General features: G+C 42.8%; 1 protein-coding gene across 22 annotated transcripts in view; it reads left to right on the top strand.

Annotated features, from left to right (window-relative positions):
• The window catches only part of CAMK2D (calcium/calmodulin dependent protein kinase II delta), a 250,983-nt gene that overhangs the window by 35,278 nt on the left and 198,561 nt on the right, over positions 1-17,144 (top strand). The gene's annotated exons all lie outside the window — the stretch shown is intronic.

Here is a 17,144-nt window from a genome sequence, read left to right as displayed (position 1 = left end):
CCTTAGTCTTCTCTTTTTCCAAGCTAAATAGCCCTAATCTTTTTAGTCTCTCCTTGTACAAAAGCTATTCAATATCCTTGATTATTTTTGTTGCCCTTCTCTGAACCTTTTCCAGTTCCACTGTATCCTTTCTGAGTTGGGGTGACCAGAACTGGACACAGTGTTCAAGGTGTGGGTGCACCCTGGATTTATATAGTGGCATTATGATATTTTCTGTCTTTATTTTCTCTCTCTTTCCTAATAGTTTCTGACATTCCCTTAGCCTTTTTGACTGCTGCTGTGGATTGAGCAGAGGTTTTCAGAGAACAATCTGTGGTGACTCCAAGATCTCTTTCTTGAGTGAGAACAGCCAATTTAGACTCTATCATTTTGTACGTATAGTTGGAATTACATTTTCCAATGTGCATTACTTTGCACTTATCAATGTTGAATTTCATCTGCCATTTTGCTGCCCAAACACCCAGTTTTGAGACCTACTGTAACTCTTCGCAGTCAGCTTTGGACTTTAATTATCTTGAATAATTTTGTATGATCTGCAAACTTTGCCACTTCACTGTTCACTCCCTTTTCGAGATCTTTAGTGAATATGTTGGACAGCACAGGTCCCAGTACAGATCCTTGGGGGATCCTGCTGTTTACTTCTCTCCATTGTGAAAACTGACGATTTATTCATACTCTTTCCTTCCTAGCTTTTAATCAGTTACTCATCCGTGAGAGGACCGTCCCGTGACGTTTGTCAGTTTTTGCATGACTGCTTAGTTTTCTGAAGAGCTTTTTGGTGAGAGTACATTGTATTGACTGGGTCACCCTTGTCCACAATGCTTGTTGACCCCCTCAAAGAGTTCTAATTGGCTGGTGAGGCATGACTTCTCTTTACAAAAACCATGTTGACTCTTCCCCAACATATTGTGTTTAACTGTGTGCCTGATAATTCTGTTCTTTACTGTAATTTCAACCCATTTGTCTGGTACTGAAGTTTGGCTCGCAAGCATGTAGTTGCCAGTATCACCTCTGGAGCCCTTTTTAAAAATCAGTGTTACATTAGCTACCCTCATTAAGTATTATCTCTGCACAAATGCTTGATTTGCATGTGCAATTGCAATCATTATGTGTAAATGTGGGCACAAAATTACACAGGAAACTTTGTGCTCCTAAACCATGTGTCCTATTTCTAAAAAATGGCAGAGGAAATTGAAATTAATTGCCCAATACCATGCAGTTAGTTTGTGACCTGGCCAGAACTACAGTTGTGGACTAACATCTCCTAATTTCTGTGCTTTGGTATGAGAAAGATAGGTTTTAAAACACACATTGGTTAAATAATTTAATTAACCAGTTACTACTTCTACATTTTTCTTCTTTTGGATCTGTGTTTCTTAGCTAAAATGCAGACTACAGAATTAGTTTAAATTTGAGTTTTATTAGCCAAAATAACTTTTAAAGCAAACAAGAAGTTACAGAAAAACAAAATAAAGATGGTTAGATGAATTCAGAAATTAAATTCTACATGGGATGTTAAAATTTTCATGATATAATACAGACACAAAGTGGGTGAGGTAATCTTGTATTGTGTAAAAGATATTACCTCACCCACTTTGTCATCTTTTACACAATACAAGATTATCTCACCCATTTTGTGTGTGTCATATCCTGGGCCAACATGGCCACAGTAACACTGCATACAAGAGATAATAAATCATTTTAATTAATATGGGGTCTTGTTACAAAGGCAAACATTTATCCAAGTTCTGTATTAGATTGGGCAGGTGGTTTTGGTATCAGTCTAGACCTGTGGATCTTTGACTATAGATTCTTATTTACTTCCTATGAAGATTATATGAATTTATGGGACTATTTGTGTCAGTTCAACCAAACGATTTTAAGTAGTATTTAGAAATTTAGACAGGCTACTTAATTATCAAAGAATGTCAGTTCAGTTCAGATGATACTCACAGCCAAGCTTGGACACTTATACATTAATATTAAACCCAAATGTAGTATGCCGGTAAGTATTTTGAAGCTATTCTAATTTATTTGGAGTTTCAGCAATACTGTGAGCTCTTATGTCAATTTAACCAAAGGTTCGGATAGAGACAAAAGCTATAGTTTACATCATAATTCAAAGCTTCTTCCTCTTTTTATCTGAGAAACTATCAATTCTCTTGACCACAAAAATCTCTGTGATTTCTCGATAAACTCTTTGAAACCACCAGGATGTCTCACAGCTAACTTCTGCTATGGGAAAGCACAGTTTCCTGCTACAGATATACAGTATTAGGCTTAATTAGCGTAATGAATTTCTCCAGTCTCTCAATACTCTAAACTGAGTTAGTGATTCAGTGTATTTTTTTGATAACTAAAACGAAACTTGTTAGTGAAATGCTAGTGTACATCGTCCATTGAAATCATTCAGAGGGTTTTAACTCGGGTTCCTACTTCTTATAAACATTTAGTTTTATGTAATCAAATGATCACTTGGGTAAATACATGTATACAATTCATTTTGCTTATCAGTAGGAACTGGCATGAAGGTGAGTTCTGCAGCGCAGCTTCAAAATTTCAATTACTGGTTTCTCAAGACAAGTGACAACTATATTCCTGTTCTCTTTCTGAATTTCACAGCAGTCTCCCTAGATAGGTGTTAGAAAGACAAGAGTTTAGTGTTTCCAACCATGGGGTGGTCTCCTGGCCAGGCAGTGACCGTCAGTCTTCCTTGTCTAGATGTTTCAGTTTCAGGGAACAATGTGTTGATAGATATAGTGCACTTTCTGCTGGGTGGTGTGGCCTTGTTCTATTCTTTGCAAAGTTGCCCTGGGCCAATCAGAAAGTGACCCATGCTTCTGGCAAATATTTGAAATAACCATCCAGGATATGATTTGTGTCCGTTCTCACTATCTAATGAAAAAAAGAGGCATCTCCTTTATGGGTTCTTGCAACTGTGTCTGGAAAATTCTAGTAGCTTCATGCAAAACATCTTGTGCCCCATTCCATTTTGTGTAAGTCTGGCCGTACGTTGAACTCTTTCTGGTTTAGCTCTGGTCAGCAACCTACTTTGGCAAGTTACTTTCTATGTTGTGTGGTCCTCTGGCCAACTTTGCACAATTCCATGTTCTTTCTATCAGCACTTTTAGCTGTTTTCAGAAATGACCATTTTGAAGTTAGAAGAGAGTTTTTATGTCAAATCTCTTCATACTACTTGATAGTTCTGTCCTTGTGTAGGAGTTCATCATGCAGCAGTTAAAATCATTTGATTTATTTGCTTGATCAGTCACCAATGGGAGATCACAATTTAATTTAACCATGCAAAAAAGCTCTACACACCTTTGGATCAGTACTTAGTTGTTCCCTACAATTCAGTGATAGAGTTAGCAGAAACGCTTCATATGCAAAATTCTCTCTGTGCAACTGCCAATCATACAATTGATCAGGCTGTATAGCTTTATAACATGTTGGTTGGTTCACCTTAAAGATTTGCACTTCATGTTGCCTTTTCAACATGCCATTTGAATGCACTGGCTTCTTTAATACAAATACCTGATTTGCTTATATCTTTATTAAAGATCAGTTGTATATATCGTATTGATCACATTTCAATTTAAAATAGACAACATGGTGTGAACTATTTGCAATATTTTGTGATAAGGTTGGCTAGGTCACAAAACTTCCTCAAACTGAAAGGGCCTGTTACAGAATGCCTTGAGACAGCTTTAACGTACTGATATGGTTTCTTAAATCATAAATGACACCTGTTTAGATTTCTTTATCTAGTAATAACATTTTACCTTACCAGACTACATCAAATAATATAGCTTGATCTGCTGGCTCTCTCTCACAAATTTATAGGCATAACATATAGAAGAAAAAAGGTAAAAGAGAAAGTTACTTCAGAGCTCTAGCAAGAGTTTGTGGTTAAATCGAGCAAGTTAGCAACTCAGTCTGTCTGCTCTGTGTGAAACACAGAAGCAGCATCTGGTGTTCGACATGTTTTAAAGGCTTAGGCTTAAGTTATGCCAAGATATGCAGATGTCTGCCATGTTAATAAGCTCCATATTTTGTGTCATCATTGCATTGGGTTTACTAGACTGTCGCCTTTCTGAGAAAGATATCATTTAGTTGCACTCTTAAATCTCTGAGTATTCATCTAAGAGGTAAAGAAGGACAAAGACCCTAGCTGTCTGGTATGAGAAATGCCACCCACCTACATCAATGGGTAGTGCAACTTGATGGGGCCAGCGGTGAAAGGGGGACGGTCCCAGTAGCAAGGGAGGGAGACACTTGCCAAGGGACAATACATAGTTTCTCCTGGAAGTCTCTAGCACCCATTGACCAGCTGGGGAAGAGGGGGACTGATTGCCCAAGATTCCCCAGCTCCCAGGATTTAGCCCAGCACACGGGCCATGTGGAGCCTGTTTCAGCTCTGTTCCAGCAGCCCACCCTGAACTAGGAATGGGAACCCGGCCTGACAGATGCTGCGGGTGTAGCCTGTTTATGGCATCAGGAAGGAATTTTTTGCACCAAGGAGTTTTTTGCCTTCTTTGCAGCACCTTCAAGCCACAGAGGGTTGAGTAGGATCATGCTTAGTACCTAACGGAGGTACTGAGGTGGAGATGTTTATTCGTTGCAACATGTGGCCAGTTTCCAGTGTAGATAAGGAATAAAATTAACAGCTCCCAGTGGTAAAAGACCTCAAATTTTGGTGTTGGGCCTTGAGTTCATGTGATAGAGTGAAACTTTGTGGCCCTCACGGGCAGAGGTTCCCACCTGCTACACCCTCTGTCCTCTGGGAGAAGGATTCTAGGACTGAGAGAGAGAGAGCTGAGTCCTGGGAGGGGGAGGGGCGTAGGTTGGTGAGAGCCTACCCCGCATTATGGGCTATATGATCAGGAGCCCTCTAACCCTGGCACCAGTAATGGGTTATATGGTAAGGAGCCCTGTAACCCTCGAAATGGAATCAATTCATGGAATCATTGAATCATAGAATATCAGGGTTGGAAGGGACCTCAGGAGGTCGTCTAGTCCAACCCCCTGCTCAAAGCAGGACCAATCCCCAACTAAATCATCCCAGCCAGGGCTTTGTCAAGCCTGACCTTAAAAACTTCTAAGGAAGGAGATTCCACCACCTCCCTAGGTAACCCATTCCAATGTTTCACCAACCTCCTAGTGAAAAAGTTTTTCCTAATATCCAACCTAAGCCTCCCCCACTGCAACTTGAGACCATTACTCCTCATTCTGTCATCCGCTACCACTGAGAACAGTCTAGATCCATCCTCTTTGGAACCCCCTTTCAGGTAGTTGAAAGCAGCTATCAAATACCCCCTCATTCTTCTCTTCCGCAGACTAAACAATCCCAGTTCCCTCAGCCTCTCCTCAGAAGTCATGTGTTCCAGTCCCCTAATCATTTTTGTTGCTCTCCGCTGGACGTTTTCCAATTTTTCCACATCCTTCTTGTAGTGTGGGGCCCAAAACTGGACACAGTACTCCAGATGAGGCCTCACCAATGTCGAATAGAGGGGAACGATCACGTCCGTCGATCTGCTGGCAATGCCCCTACTTATACATCCCCAAATGCCATTGGCCTTCTTGGCAACAAGGGCACACTGTTGACTTATATCTTGTCCACTGTAAGCCCTAGGTCCTTTTCCGCAGAACTGCTGCCTAGCCATTCGGTCCCTAGTCTGTAGCTGTGCATTGGGTTCTTCCGTCCTAAGTGCAGGACTCTGCACTTGTCCTTGTTGAACCTCATCAGATTTCTTTTGGCCCAATTCTCTAATTTGTCTAGGGCCCTCTGTATCCTATCGCTACCCTCCAGCGTATTTACCACTCCTCCCAGTTGAGTGTCACCTGCAAACTTGCTGAGGGTGCAATCCACACTATCCTCCAGATCATTAATGAAGATATTGAACAAAACCGGCCCCAGGACCGACCCTTGGGGCACTCCACTTGATACCGGCTGCCAACTAGACATGGAGCCATTGATCACTACCCGTTAAGCCCGACAATCTAGCCAGCTTTCTATCCACCATAACGTCCATTCATCCAGCCCATACTTCTTTAACTTGCTGGCAAGAATACTGTGGGAGACCGTGTCAAAAGCTTTGCTAAAGTCAAGGAACAACACGTCCACTGCTTTCCCCTCATTCACAGAGCCAGTTATCTCGTCATAGAAGGCAATTAGATTAGTCAGGCATGACTTGCCCTTGGTGAATCCATGCTGACTGTTCCTGATCACTTTCCTCTCCTCTAAGTGCTTCAGAATTGATTCCTTGAGGACCTGCTCCATGATTTTTCAAGGGACTGAGGTGAGGCTGACTGGCCTGTAATTCCCCGGATCCCCCTCCTTCCCTTTTTTAAAGATGGGCACTACATTAGCCCTTTTCCAGTCATCCAGGACCTCCCCTGATGGCCATGAGTTTTCAAAGATAATGGCCAATGGCTCTGCAATCACATCCGCCAACTCCTTTAGCACTCTCGGATGCAGCGCATCCGGCCCCATGGACTTCTGCTCGTCCAGCTTTTCTTAATAGTCCTGAACCACTTCTTTCTTCACAGAAGGCTGGTCACCTCATCCCCATGCTGTGCTGCCCAGTGCAGTAGTCTGGGAACTAACCTTGTTTGTGAAGACAGAGGCAAAAAAAGCCTTGAGTACATTAGCTTTTTCCACATCCTCTGTCACTAGGTTGCCTCCCCCATTCAGTAAGGGGCCCACACTTTCTTCTTGTTGCTAACATGCCTGAAGAAACCCTTCTTGTTACTCTTAACATCTCTTGCTAGCTGCACCTCCAGGTGTGATTTTGGCCTTCCTGATTTCACTCCTGCATGCCCGAGCAATATTTTTATACTCTTCCCTGGTCATTTGTCCAATCTTCCACTTCTTGTAAGCTTCTTTTTTGTGTTTAAGATCAGCAAGGATTTCACTGTTAAGCCAAGCATGTCGCCTGCCATATTTACTATTCTTTCTACACATCGGGATGCTTTGTCCATGTAACCTCAATAAGAATTCTTTAAAATACAGCCAGCTCTCCTGGACTCCTTTCCCCCTCATGTTATTCTCCCAGGGGATTCCCTGAGGTTGTCAAAGTCTGCTTTTCTGAAGTCCAGGGTCTGTATTCTGCTGCTCTCCTTTCTTCCCTGTGTCAGGATCTTGAACTCTACCATCTCATGGTCACTGCCTCCCAAGTTCCCATCCACTTTTGCCTCCCTTACTAATTCTTCCCGGTTTGTGAGCAGCAGGTCAAGAAGAGCTCTGCCCCTACTTGGTTCCTCCAGCACTTGCACCAGGATATTGTCCCCTACACTTTTCAAAAGTTCCTGGATTGTCTGTGCCCCGCTGTATTGCTCTCCCAGCAGATATCAGGCTGATTGAAGTCTCCCGTGAGAACCAGGGCCTGCAATCTAGTAACTTCCATTAGTTTCCAGAAGAAAGCCTCGTCCACCTCATCCCCCTGATCCGGTGGTCTATAGCAGACTCCCACCACGACATCACCCTTGTTGCTCACGCTTCTAAACTTAATCCAGAGACACTCAGGTTTTTCTGCAGTTTCATATCGGAGCTCTGAGCAGTCATACTGCTCTCTTACATACAGTGCAACTCCCCAACCTTTTCTGCCCTGCCTGTCCTTCCTGAACAGTTTATATCCATCCATGACAGTACTCCAGTCATGTGAGTTGTCCCACCAAGTCTCTTTTATTCCAGTCACATCATAATTCCTTGACTGTGCCAGGACTTCCAGCTCTCCTTGCTTGTTTCCCAGGCTTCTTGCATTTGTGTATAGGTACTTGAGATAACTTGCTGTTTGTCCTACTTTCTTAGTATGAGGCAGGAGCCATCCCCTTTCACGTTCTCCTGCTCGTGCTTCCTCCCGGTATCCTATGTCCCCACTTACCTCAGGGCTTTGGTCTCCTTCCCCCAGTGAACCTAGTTTAAAGCCCTCCTCACTAGGTTAGCCAGCCTGCTTGCGAAGATGTTCTTCCCTCTCTTCGTTAGGTGGAGCCCGTCTCTGCCTCGCACTCCTTCTTCTTGGAACACCATCTCATGATTAAAGAATCCAAAGCCTTCTCTCCGACACCACCTGCGTAGCCATTCGTTGACTTCCACGATTTGACGGTCTCTACCCAGGCCTTTTCGTTCCATGGGGAGGATGGACGAAAACACCACTTGCGCCTCAAACTCCTTTATCCTTCTTCCCAGAGCCACATAGTCCGCAGTGATCCGCTCAAGGTCATTCTTGGCAGTATCATTGGTGCCTATGTGGAGAAGCAGGAAGGGGTAGTGATCCGAGGGCTTGATCAGTCTCGGCAGTCTCTCCGTCACATCGTGAATCCTAGCTCCTGGCAAGCAGCAGACTTCTCGGTTTTCCCGGTCGGGGCGGCAGATAGATGACTCAGTCCCCCTGAGGAGAGAGTCCCCGACCACCACCACCCGCCTCCTCCTCTTCGGAGCAGTGGTCATGGGACCCCCATCCCTAGGACAGTACATCTCATGCCTTCCAATCGGCGGAGTCTCCTTCTGCTCCCTTCCCTCAGATGTATCATCTAGTCCACTCTCCGCATTAATACCTGTGGAGAGAATATGAAAACGGTTACTTATCTTTATCTGCGCTGCTGGTACGTGGACTCTCCCCTTTCTTCTTTTGGAGGTCACATGCCGCCAAATTTCTTCACCGTCCTCCTGTCCCCGCTGTGCAGCCTGCTCTGAATCTTCAGAACATTGTGCCCATAGAAGCATATCCTGATGTCTGTCCAGGAAATCTTCAGTTTCTCTTATGCAATGCAGGGTTGATACTTGTTTCTCCAGACCTTGAACCTTCTCTTCCAGTATGGAGACCAGCTTGCACTTTGTACAGACAAAGTCGCTTCTGTCCTGTGGAAGAAAGACAAACATGGCACATCCAGTGCAGGTCACAACAGCTGAACGCTCCCCATCCATACTACCTTCCTTCTACGAGCTTCCTCAGCAGTTGTAGTAACTACTCAGAGAAGCCGGCAAGATGTAAGCCTCAGTGGGCTCTCCCCGGGTGAACTTCCTGGCAAACTCCCTCTGTTAGCCTCTCTGCTGTTAGCCACTCAGCTGATTCACAGCTGACTGGCTTTTTATAACAGTCAGGCCCACTCAAGGCTCACCTGGAACAAAGCACTCCCAATTCACACTTTTCAAACAACCAATCAAGCACACTGTCAAACTGTCCCCACAACAGACACTCAGATACTCACCAACATAGCCTCCCTAAAGCAGCCCTTAGTGTACCTCCTCTCAGACGGATCCCAGGCAAACTCCCTCTGTTAGCCTCTCTGCTGTTCGCCACTCAGCTGGTTTGCAATTAATTAAATGCCTGGTGTAGGAGAGTATGGGTGGTGGGCAGGTAGTGCCCCTCCCCTGTGTTTAATAAAAATTGTGGCCTGCTGCTTAATACCATTCATGTGTCTGTCCTCATTTTGCCACTATGTCCACATCAAATAACATCAAGAAATTAAAATTATAAACCATGGCATATTGCTTCCTAATCTCTCGCTTACATTTGTCTGTTGATCCACACCTGACTTGCAGCATTTTTTACAGATTAGTTAGGAAGGTCATTAGAATGGCTTTTAAAATCTATGGCATACTGTAAATTGAATGGAATGCTTAGAGAGAATTCAAGCAATCTAATTAAAGTATACCAGAAGGTCATGAATTATTGAAACTGTATCACCTGTTAAACAAATCTGAAAACTGTTTTATTTTTCATTTTCAGCTTTTATAATGGTAATAACAGTCAAGGGGGCCATCTTCGACTGTGATCTTGTGGGATTTCATTTGGGGTTGTGCTTAATACTTGCAGGGGAGACCTCTAAGGAAAACCTAGGTTCTTTCAGGAAGGATGAGAGTGATTTAGCTGTTCCTCCCCCACTCTGAACTCTAGGGTACAGATGTGGGGACCTGCATGAAAGACCCCTTAAGCTTTTTCTTACCCGCTTAGGTTAAAAACTTCCCCAAGGTACAAACTTTGCCTTGTCCTTGGAACCTATGCTGCCACCACCAAGCGTGTTAAACAAAGAACAGAGAAAGAGCCCACTTGGAGACGTCTTCCCCCCAAAATATCCCCCCAAGCCCTACACCCCCTTTCCTGGGGAAGGCTTGATAAGAATCCTCACCAATTTGCATAGGTGAACACAGATCCAAACCCTTGGATTTTAAGAACAATGAAAAAGCAATCAGGATCTTAAAAGAAGAGTTTTAATTAAAGAAAAAGTAAAAGAATCACCTCTGTAAAATCAGGGTGGTAAATACCTTACAGGGTAATCAGATTCAAAACATAGAGAATCCCTCTAGCTGTGAGACTATTCCAACCACTGCCTTAGCATAATGTCAGGGGGCACCTCTGGTCATCAAGTATCCAGTGAAATATTTTGTAAGGGTACCAGTGTTAGCCCAAATAGTCTGTTTAAATTTCAATTTGGGAGACTATATTCTGCCTAGCTAAGTACCTCCATCAATTCCAGTTAGATCATGTTTTCTTCTGTATGTCCCATTCTAAGGGCTTGTCTACCCTACCACCTAAGTCAATGTAAGTTATGTCGCTTAGGGGTGTGAAAAAAATACTTCCCCCTTGAGCAACGTAACTTACATCAACTTAAAGCGGTGTCTACACCACACTATGTCCGTGAGGGACGCTCTCTTGCCAGCATAGCGTCTGCCTCTCGTTAGGGGGGAGTAATTACATCAACGGGAGAATGCTCTCCCCTTGACTTAATGAGTCTTCACCAGACACACTAAATCGGCACCTCTGCATCGATACTACCATGCTAAATCAGCACCACTGAAAAGACAAGCCCTAAGTGATTGAGTATGCTGTGAGCTGTTAAACAGTTGCAGCATTCCACCCAGAGAGGTAGGTGCATTTCAGTGGTAGGTGAAAGGATTCCTCTGTGTGGCACGCGTACACACCTCCCGCACCAACCCGCCTTGCTGGCAAAATCCAAGCCATATCCCAGTAGCAGAAAGCCCTCCTGAAGGGTAAGAATACAAGCCGCTCATCCCATGTCACAGGTATGGTCTGATCCCAGCAGAGCCCACAACGTTGTTTGGGTCAGAAACAAGGGTGATGTGATGATTCAGTTAATCTCACAGATAAACTCTGCTGGGAGGGCTTTTAAAGCATTTAAAACTTTCCCCTTCTTGCATTTTCCCTGGGGGAAGGTGGCACCCTTTGTATGAATCAGGTTAGCTGCCTCCAGTAGCACAGAGGGATTTTGCAAATTTTGTCTGCTCTGCACTTGTGGGGGTTGACTGACGCTCATAATATTTAAAAAGCACTTTGAAATGAAGGGCCCTACATTAGAGACTATTATCAGTAATAATTGGTTGTGATTATCTGCTCATTAATCTCCAGGAGAGACTCCTTAACTCATTCATTATTGCCTAAATATCTTCTGTCTTTACGATTCTGACCGTTTCAAGCTTGTAACAGTCTCTAGTCAATCATTTTTATAAGCAAAAGGTTATTTTCTCTTTATAGTGACAAACAGAATCTGTAACCTAGAGAACGTTGTCATTTGGGAAGGTTGTAAGAGGAAATCAATGACACTCTGCCTGTCCCATTTCATCAAATTCATGTCCCTGTATTTTTACATGGGCTCCTTCCCAACCAAATCCACAGTATCCTTAATAACCCAGGCAGGACCCTTACTACTTTTACTTTGGTCTTCAACTACTGTCTTTGGGTGCTTTGTGTTTTTAACATCTCCAGTTACTCTTCTTAAAAACCTATTTCTCTCTTGCTGTTTTAACATGGCTTTAGAAAATTTCAAAATTAATCACAAGCTCTGTCCCTCATGCACATCTCCTTGAACTGAGATGTGCAGGAGGAACATCCTTGGGGGCTGGATGAGAAAGAACTTCTCCCCTTAGACTCTGGCATGAAGAAGCAACAGAGCTGCCTTACAGCTATTGTATTTCCTTCTCAAAGCTGGGGGAGTAGATAGTGGTTCCATAGAGTTTTGAGCCCCAGTGCAAAATCATATTGATTTTGTGCAGTCAGAGCCCTCCATGAATGCAAGAGTCTGATGGGAGACAGGGTTTGCTATTGTGTCTCGTGTATTTGATACATGTGTCCTCTGGGAAATGTTTGCAGTCTTTGAAACCTTTGTCTAATGATGGTGGTTTGAAAGCAAACCACTTTCTAAAAGAAAATACAAAACACAAACCAACCAACCCAAACAACTCCCTGGTTATGGAAAATATCCCCTTTTAAGAAACCAGTCAGATTACCAAATCATTTAGTGTTTGCTGTGTTGTTGTAGCTTGTTGGTCTCAGTACATTAGAGAGACAAGGTGGGTGAGAAGAAGAGCTTGCGAAAGCTCAAAAACTTGTCTTTCACTAGCACCAAAACAAGTTGGTCCAATAAAAGATATTATCTCACCCACCTTGTCTTTCAAATCATTTAGATCAGTTAACATTTTCCAGGCTTTAGCTATTTATCCTTAATCAGATAATCTCCTTGATACTGCTTTTGTTCTGAAAGTAAATCTCCCTGGTGAAAGAGCAGTCCTCCTGTGCTAACGCTGTTAAAATTTAGTTTGATCTGTTTTTTTCTAATACTGTAACAATACATGTCTTTATTTTTCTTGGTGGTACGTTTAGAAGCCTCAGTGACAGGCACCACTCTAACACATGCTGTATGTATAGGGAAAAACTACTCATCTTAATTTTAACCGTTTAAAAAAACCTATGGGCATAGATAATACATATGTCCGAGTAACTGTCATATGACTTTATATACATGCACATTTGTATTTTCTCCCTTGAAGATTAAGGTTGGCCCGTTTAAATGGCCTGACCCCTTGGATGAGGAACATGTCTCAACATTAATAGTGTCCTGTCACCAAAGGAATCTGATCAGAGGGAATAGCCATGATCCTACAGCAACTGGGAAACAGTGGTAACTTTTTCTGAATGAAAGGTGAACACAAGACAAATAATCTCAAACCTGCTGTGCCCTTAAAAGGACAGATTCAGAAATCAGTTCAGAGTCTGTCAATACAACTTTTTTTTTTTTTAAAGGAAGAGGCCCATTTTTTGCAGTTGAAATCCTTTTTGCAGTTTAAAATAAATTTGCACAAAATACAGCAAACTTACATACAGTAAAATGCAAATATTGCAGTTTAAGTATATTTATCCTCTATGATAGACAGGAACAAGTGATCTGCATTTTCACTTGTATTGTGTTTGGGGCTAATACAGTTCAGTGGTATCGCCTAGGCTTGTGATGTTAGCTCTGAGATGTGGTATTGAATTATTTGTACCTAATTTGAATCCTAGATGCTCAAAATACAGGAAAAAAGTTCTGTGAACATAGGACCAACTGTCCTCCTGCAGCTGTATCTTGTCACTGTCTTTAAGCTGTTAATGATAAATTCTGCAGCAATTAATAATGCAGAGATTTCAGGCATTGAAACAACTCTGTAGAGTAAGTACAGTTATTGATTTAATTTCTTTTAATTGGTTGTGGGTTGAGTGAGGAAGAAGAGGGTCATCATATTTTTGCTCTGCCCAAATGCAACTGAAGAACTAAAGAGGAAATGTTAGTAAATTGCACTGAAAGTAATGCAGGGATATGGGGTTTATTGTTTTTGTATTTTGTAAGGTCATATGTCTTCACAACATTGTAAGGTTTAGATCAGGGGTCGGCAACCTATGGCAAGCAAGCCAATTTTTAATGGCACGCTGCTGTTTGCCGGACCTGGGCAGACAGCAGCATGCACTAAAAATCCTGCCCGGCCCAGCCCGCTCTTTTCCGCCCACCGCTCTCTCCTTGCAGGGCAGGCAAGCTTCCCCCTTCCCCCTGCCTCTTCCCCCAGTGTGCTGGGTTCCTGCCCCTCCTCCCCTCCCTCCCTGCGGCCAATCAGCTGACGGCTCTTGCTACCAGGAGGGGGAAAGGTAAAAGCGAGCCGCAGCGTATTCTCTGCTCCGGGGACCTTGGGGAAGGGAGTGGAATCAGGGCGTATCCCCTCCAGTCCCCTGCTGTGAGCTGCTCAGGGCAGAGGGCTGGGAGCACCCCCACGACCCCAGCCCACACTCCCAGCCCTCTGCCGTGACTCCTGCACGCCCCCCCCCCCACACCCCAGGCCCATGCCCTGACCCCTGCACCCCCCCCCCCCCACCAAAACCCTAGCCCTGACTCTGGCACTCCCCACATATGCCAGCCGGGGTCCTAACTGCGGGCCCCTCTCAGCCCGCTGCCGGCCTAGGTGAACGGAACCCCAGGCTGGCAACGGGCTGAATGGGCCAGTGGCGTAAGATCAGCATTTTAATTTAATTCTAAATGAAGTTTCTTAAACATTTTGAAAACCTTGTTTACATATGACAATAGTTTAGTTATATAATATATAGACTTACAGAGAGAGACCTTCTAAAAAACGTTAAAATGTATTTTTGGCACGCGAAACCTTAAATTAAAGTGAAGAATAAATGAAGACTCAGTAACCACTTCTAAAAGGTTGCCGACCCCTGGTTTAGATCAAGCTGTTTAAACAAAAATATAAACCTCTAGTGCATAAATGAGAAAAACTTTATATGCTTATAACTGAAAAACTGCTAAAACAAATTATTTCAAACAAGTCTTGATCACGAACAGATCTGCAAGACTAGGTATATCTGCATCAGGTCAATTCAGTGGTTGAGTTCTGTGTGTGCAAAATTCTTGGCAGGGGACTTTCAGTCTTCTGTGCGGGGTTTTCTCAGCCTAAAAAAGGATTTTGCTGGGCAAGGTATCTGAGGAACTGAAAAAGGATATTATAAAAGAAGTGGAAACTTGACCTTAACTACTACAGTTGCTACCATTTCTGCTTTGGAAAAAAAGTGTGTATATAATATATATTTTAATGTACACTACACCTCGAGTGGAAGTGAATTGCAGAGGAATGTTCTACAAAGAACTAAATTAAAATGGTCACTGACCAATCTCCAGTGTTACACTAGTTACATGAAGTCATGCTGAGAATAGATATGAATGCTTTAAAAAACTGAAGAATGATGAAACCTCTGACTGGCTGGTGGGAAGGGTGAAAAACAATATGGGTCTGTTTTTGTTTCTGTTTTCAGATTTTCAGAATGGCTTAATTGCTTTTCATTTTCACTGTTCTTAACATTCAGAAAAGTAGATGTTTATGAGAAAGCAACACATGAACTGATGATTTTGTGTAGAGAATTCTGCTTGCAGTAAGTTTAACTCAGTAATGTAGTTAAATGCCTATGGCTGTGGACTCTGATTAGGCACAGCAAAATTTAATGTATAATTTGCATCACCTTAACTGACTGCCTCTTGGAGTTGCAAATATTGACATAAGCACTGTGCATAGATTATCAAAGTTAAATAAAACCCAGGGGCTGAACTGAAGAAGGAGATTCTTATTGTGGAACTGCAGTAATTATTGTATAAAACAGTGATTCTCAGACTTTTTTTACTGGTAATCCCTTTCACATAGAAAGCCTCTGAGTGTGACAGCCACCCCCCCCCCCCCAATTAAAATGCTTTTTTATATATTTAACACCATTATAAATGCTGGAGGCAAACCAGCTTTGGGGTGGAGGCTGACCACTCACGATCTCCCATGTATGAGCCTTGCGACCCCCTGAGGGGTCCCAACCCTCCAGTTTGAGAACCCCTGGTATAAAATGGCTTTTCTTAGTTTAACATTTAAAAAAATGTTCCTTCTTCTGCCTCCCCAACACTCATTCTGCCTTTCTCAAATCACATTTTCTGGAGTCTTGTAACTTTCATAAACTTCATGTGGAGCCTGACATTTGTAACCTTTGGGCAGGCTGAATTATCAAACACATCAAAGTGTGATGAAATGATGCAGATTCCAGTTCACCAATTCCTTGAGTTGTCATGTCATTATTTTGATCTGTTGCTGAGTTGTGATTCACTGTTGTGATGTGGCATCTCAAAACTCAATGTATTTACTGTATTTGTATATGCAAATCAGTAAGTTGTTCAGAAAATGTGTGTAGTAAGGGCCTGACTTCCAAAGTTAGGCATGTGCAAACAGATGCATGCAATTGTATGTACCTCACTTGGAAAATCTGGTCCTGGTATATCATTCACATTTTAAAATGATTCCTCTGTAGAATTCCATGGTAGAGAACACTGCTTGAGCTTCTGCATTTAGCACTTCTCCAGTAGTACTGGCAATAGCAGAATTAGACATTCTGTGACAGAGTGCAAAAAGAAAAGGAGTACTTGTGGCACCTTAGAGACTAACCAATTTATTTGAGCATAAGCTTTCGTGAGCTACAGCTCACTTCATTGGATGCATACAATGAAGTGAGCTGTAGCTCACGAAAGCTTATGCTCAGGTAAATTGGTTAGTCTCTAAGGTGCCACGAGTACTCCTTTTCTTTTTGCAAATACAGACTAACACGGCTGTTACTCTGAAACCTGTGATAGAGTGACCAACTCTAGTGTATTTCACTCTTCTCTGCCAGCACACCTGGAGAAAATATGTGTTGGAGTTCAAGCATGAATTGTGATCAATTGCTGGTACTATACCATGTATGTGATGGGATTGCAAGAAAGGGAAGGATGATTAAAAAGAAGGGGCTGGGTGGGGTGGGACGGGGACACACATCCACACACACACGGAATGGGAAGGGAAGAGATGACTCAGTTTTGCAGGCGTGTTTTCCTAATGTATCAGCATTCAGAACCAATCTCAATACATCACTGCAGTGTCAACAAGGGCATCGAGTGCTTAGCCCCAGACTGGGAAGTATTTCACATCACTGACTAGTGACTTCATATGGCCAACCGGAAGAGAAACATACAATTTGGTGAAAGCTATGTCCATCCCTTCTTAGCTGGAGGACACAAAAATGGAGACCTGGTTCAGGCTTGATTAAAAGCTTGGCTCTGCATGTCAGTGCTCATCTCAACTTTCAATCTTTAAAGAAAATGTAAATTTCCACCCCTTTTAATGGGTAACATTGGCTTCAAACTTTTAAGCGATATTCTTTGTTCAAGTTCATTATGATGATTCTTCCTAAAAGTGACTTCTTATTAACAGTCCCTACTATTCTCATCCAAAACTTGCAGGTTAACATTTTCTAAATTGACTAAGTTCCATTTTCAAAAGTGAAATGAAATGTGTAGCAGCCAAAGTCCCA

Source organism: Natator depressus, chromosome 4 (assembly GCF_965152275.1).
Source record: "Natator depressus isolate rNatDep1 chromosome 4, rNatDep2.hap1, whole genome shotgun sequence".
Lineage (NCBI taxonomy): Eukaryota > Metazoa > Chordata > Testudines > Cheloniidae > Natator > Natator depressus.
This window is presented reverse-complemented; position numbering and strand designations above follow the sequence as displayed.